The sequence below is a fragment of the Cajanus cajan genome, chromosome 4 (assembly GCF_000230855.2).
Source record: "Cajanus cajan strain Asha chromosome 4, NIPB_CcT2T_4, whole genome shotgun sequence".
NCBI classification, from domain to species: domain Eukaryota; kingdom Viridiplantae; phylum Streptophyta; class Magnoliopsida; order Fabales; family Fabaceae; genus Cajanus; species Cajanus cajan.
In genome coordinates this window covers 16,112,470-16,118,220 of record NC_138520.1, presented here as the reverse complement: position 1 = coordinate 16,118,220, position 5,751 = coordinate 16,112,470, and the positions used below count along the sequence as shown (strand labels likewise).

General features: G+C 30.2%; 1 long non-coding RNA gene across 1 annotated transcript; it reads right to left on the bottom strand.

Annotated features, from left to right (window-relative positions):
• Positions 1–5,209, bottom strand: LOC145956728 (uncharacterized). Its single transcript, XR_014432971.1, has 2 exons — positions 3,378–5,209; positions 1–1,774 (listed from the first exon to the last, which is right to left on the bottom strand). It is a non-coding gene; the product is annotated as an uncharacterized LOC145956728 (long non-coding RNA).
• Positions 5,210–5,751: the final 542 nt, after the last annotated feature.

The window sequence follows — 5,751 nt, the reverse complement described above, 5'->3', positions numbered from 1 at the left end:
TATAAAATAGTCTTTGCCAATATCAATTGAAAAAAAAAACTTAAATGCCCTTGTGGGGTTATATAAATCCCTATACAAATATACTTATGCAACTACTAATATTTACACTGAAAACAAAAACCCTAAGGCTAGTCAAACATCCCTATAGGTAGTTGTATCAGAGCAACTCCATAAAACACCATTTTCAACATGGCCATCCAATGGTACTTGCCTTTTCGCCTAATCCTGACTTGCTTCATATCAAATATAATCATCACAGTCCAACACAAAGAAAAACAATGGTAAGCTTGTAGAAGAAAACAACATAGAATAAAAAAAGTAAAATAACTTCATAAATTGAATTCAACTTGAAGAAACTTAAAAACCATCTCAATATGTAACAACATTCACAACTTCAACAACTTAATATATGAATATCAACCGAACAACTAAAAACTTATCAATAAAGCAACTAAACAAGTTAACAACTAATGCATCATCACTCATTTTAACTTTACAGATCTCCTATAACTCAGTAAACATTTTAAGTGACCTAACCCTACTGAATCACAATATCTGATTTGTTATCTCTAGGTCAAGTATAGAAGAACTTAGGCATAGTGACCTATTTAAAACTTATTTTGGTTTCTCAAATTTGGTCACTTAAACTAGGAAGGTTTAATACTACTATCATGAATATATCAACTTGGTTATGAGCCTACCACAATAGTAGCATGCATTAACCAAGCCCTAAATGGGATTAAACTGTCACCTAACATTTAAATATCGTGCACCTTTTTAGCACTTAGGAATTTTGGCCCCCCGACTTTGTGCCTTACTCGATTGTCACTTATGACAAGTATGGTTTAGCCTTAATTCAACTTATTAAATCTAGAGGAAACAATTTTAAAATCAACTTCCCACTCAAAAGGCCATTTCCACACTAAAGGGTTTTTAACATTAGGCTCGTAGAGTACCACAACTTATGTTCACACAATAAGATATTATAATTTCTAAAAACAACTTTCTCTCTTCTAATTATTATGCAACTTACAACTTAAAACATGCATAACATGCACTCATCACAACTTAATAAATACTTAGAGTATACATTGTTCAACTTAAACAACATTCATCTCAATTTATTCATCTCATCATGTTTCATCAACATACAACAACAAATATCATAATTATTCAACTAATATACAATAATCATAATCAACTTACACCATAAGCTACTAATTAAAGTCCATTAACTTGAAGTTTGAAAAATAGGATCCTCCTTGGGCGAGTAACTCACTCTAGGTTCCTCGTTGAGCAAGCTACAACTCCTTTAGCAAGATTTGTTCCTCATCTCTTTAGGTGAGCTCTAACTCATTGAGCAAGCCGAACTCCCTATGAGTTTTCTTGTTGGGCAAGAGATAGTTCATTGGGCGAACAAGACCTCCTATGAGTCCTCTCATTTAGCGACTATAACTTGTTGAGTGACGGAGACCCTTTGTGGATCCCTTCGTTGGGTGAGCTCCCAAAGCTACAATAACAAAGACTCTAGTTTGCTAGGCAATACTAATAATGCTCGACGAGCCTTCATCCAAATTATCACAAACTCTTATTTTTGTTGAGTAACTCATTACATCGTTGAGCTAAAATAGGTTTTATGGGTTTTTTGCCCCCATTTTTCAAGGTTTGCTCAATAAGTATACCCCCTCATCAAGTGAATATGTGCAACACCTCCATGGTGATCACATCTTCCTAGCTCTTATGGCCACTATAAAGACCCATCTCTACATGCAATCTAAGCAAAAACAGAAACGACAACTTAAACAACACGAATTCATCTTCAAATTCGACATGCAAACAACTTTTAACAAGAAATCATAGATTTTTGGGTTTCGCTCAACATACTAATCCAACACTCACCGACATCATCCAACGTCAAAAGCTTTCAACATAGAGGCCACCAATGGGTGTAGCAACAACAAATGACAACATAAAATAACTTAAGAAATCACTAACATGTCAAGAAATTTTGTTCGAAATATATGATAGTAATCTTGAAAAAGCAGTTACATTCACTTGAGTAATTTGACAGTTATTTTTATTTAGATAGTTACGTTGAAATTAACGACCTGATTTTAGCTCTTGATTTTTCAATTTATTTTATCCGATCAATTGAGATTGAAAAAATAATTATACTACTATCTAAAAGACTAAAACTAGTCGTCAATCATAATATTACTAACTTTTGGTCCAATCAATATGTAAAAAGAATGTATCAAAAACATATAAAGGTGCAAACAACGTTAAGATTAAAACTACGATCAATAATAGTTAATAGCCAATAATAAAAAAACAATTATAAGCTACATATAATTTGTATAATAACAATTGGAAGAAGAAAAAAAAAAACTGGGGCCAAGTCCATAGCTTAATTCGCCTTGCACCAATTACAGCCTTGCCGATTTTATCACTATAATCACACTACCTGTAAGATTTTATCACTATAATCACACTAGATTATATGCAAAGCATTTTTTCTCATCATGCCTCTACAAACTTCCTACAACATTAACGTGAGCCTAACCAACACTAACAAGCCTCGACCAATTCTTGGATAGTGCCAATTATTAGCTTTGAGTTATTTATTGTCAACCACAATAGTATCGATGTTTGGATAGCACTCACTACTAATATAGCAATGTCAACTTTTGACCGATGCTAATGGCTTATTTTGGTAAGCTTATTCACCGGTAAGAATTTGTTTACATAAATTTTTCCGGAAACATTTATAATAGAGAAAAATAATTTAAAAAATTGAAATAAGTTTCTCTAAGTTAAAACAAATTTATGCATAAATTAAAAAATATGATTTTAAAGAAAATAATAGAAGACAACTTTTCCAAATTAGCCTTCGTTCTTCTCAAAATTGTGCTCAACTTTTACCAATGGATCACTCTATTCCTACAAGCTCTCATGCCATATTAAACTTAAGGTGTTTGAGATCAAGCAAATGTGATCATTCTAATGAATTTAAATGATTTTTACTCTGTTGTCACTGAACTATTTTAAGTGAATAACAATAACTAACAACATATATATTTAACTTGATAGCAATATAACTGAAAGTCTTGTCTGAAACTAACATATATAATATCACACAACTAACACATACAATATTTTATACGTGTTTAAAACGATTTGAAGTGGTGGCTTGCATAACCGATAAAAAGATTTTAATTAAAGATAGATAACATACATAATTATAGAGGATGAATATTTTGATATTGGCACGGCTCAATCATATTAAAGAACTCAACATATCTCTTAAAGAACTTTAATTTGATTGAGCCAAGCCAACATCAAATAGTTATATTTCATATAATCAAAACCTCAATTACTTTGATGACATGCTTGGTGCACTTTGCAACTTCTCAATCCAAAAGGCTGATCACCATTTCTTCAACGATTTTCAAATCTCTGCGTTGATGGAAAGCGTGGAATGATAGAACCAGAAAATGGCTAAAGCATTAAAAGAAAATAGAAGACAAAAAATACTATTAAGATAGAAAGAAATGAAGGCCAAAAATGATGCTGAAATGGTAGAGGGCATCGAGTTAAGGCATAAGAATATTTAGCTTATTATATAGGGGAGAAGGGCTAAGTTGCTAGAGGGAAGAGAACATAAAATCACATAATTTTTAATTGGATCAGATTGCAAAACAATCAGGGTTTGCCTCAAGTTAGAAGCTTTGTGCATCTTCTGTTGTACCTAATGTAGTTGGAAAGACAGCCAGATGGTCCCTTAAGTTTTTATATTTTAAATTTTAATTTATAATAATAAATAATTGTCATCACCTTCAATGTCATTATCACATCATCACATTGAGTATTTGTGTTTCACTTTACATGAATATTCTCTTAAATCACTTCTTTTGCACGACATAGGTGGGTTTGTACGTGGTTTTATGGTAGTAACCATTGGAAGGTTTTCCAAACATAGAAAAGAAAAACCAAACAATTTGCATTAAGTACCGATTATAATGGGTGACATTATTTACATTATATTTTCTTTACATCGTTTATATAACATTTTTAAAAGTAATAAAATGAAACAGTTTTAGAAGTATTCTCCTCTTCCTTTGAGTTGATGTAGTATAGAGAAGATTTAAAATTCGAACTTTGTTGTTATTTTTTAATTTTGTTATTAATTAAAACAAAAAAGTTTTAGTGATTCTTTTAAATAATGTATATAAAAAATGGTTCTAAGTCGCTTTTTACTCAAAGCCACATCACTTGGCGGGGTGCGCATCTAAGTAAACTTTTAAGTGAGTCTTTAATAGAAGAATTGATATTTGATTATATAATTAAAATTGATGATCAATATTGTTTAAATAAATCAATCTCAATATATTAATTCATCTTATCGGTTGCTAAATATATCAACATAAATTTATATTATATATATAACATATATAAAAATAATAATCTAATTTGATGTACATATTTTTTTTATGTAATTTTATTTGTAAAAAATAAAAAATAATAATAATAATTAATCATTTTTGTAAAAATTCTAGATCTTAAGATTTGACGACGAAATGTAACATCAATTAATTTAATAAATATTAATAATTTTTAAATATTTTATTAAATAAAATATAAAGTCAGGAAATATTTTAATCTCACTAATTTATTAATAAAAAATGATACGTCTCTTTTTGTATATACATTTTATTGACTATTTTACCTTTTAACTTTTAAAACACTCTTTCTCTCCTATACTTCTTTTATTTAACTTTTTTTTTCCTATACTTCTTGTAAATTTATTTTTCTAACATCTCATAGTTTTAAAATAAATATATTTGTTCTCTAATTGTTAATTACTCATGTATATTTGCATCAATTATTTTTATTATTTTATTTTACATAAAATACATAGAAGTTTACAAGTGTTTTATTACCCTAGTTATAGTAAAAGTTTTTTTTATATATATATATAATTGATTCCTTCAATAGGATAAATATTAAAAGGAAAGAGTTGGAGAGAACGACAACGTTACAATGATGACATGCACAGCCTTAATTCTGAGTTGTTAGTGGAAAGGCACAAAAGTTCATTCAATAGTCTTCATAGTGCAATTAGTCGGGCCAGGTCTCAATATGTGGCCCACTGAATAAGTTGTTCAATCAATTTTCTCTGGCATGATTGCAATGACAATTGGATTTGGGCCTCTTTGTGTTTTTTTCTCTTAATAATACGACATCGTTAGGGCATAATTAGAATGTCGGATCTTGCAAAATGGATTCGATTCATGTTGAAACAAAATTGTGTCATTTGTTTCTTGGTCTCCCAAAACATATACTTTTTCACATTCAAGTTAAAGAAAAGAATCGTATGATTGTTCCATCAAATGTAGATGAAGCATGAGCCTCAACGAATGAGTGTGAATTGCGATCTAATTTGGTGCCACAAGCATATGAATTGATAGTTTGGGATCACATTTAGCATCATATAGAATTGAATAGATAGTTTATGACTTTGTGTAGTGAGACTGTGAGAATGGTGGTCAACAGTGCTTATGTTTGAAGCAATGTGCTGTTTTTTTTCTCTAAAGTCTCTTGCTCTTTTTGATGTGTATATTCATGACAAGGACCCATACTTGTTTGATTGGTTTTGTAGTTAACCTGTCATGGTAAAGAGAAAAAGGAACTCTAACTAATCTTTTATAACCATGTTCATCCCACGTGCAATAGAAAAAGGGTAATTTAGGT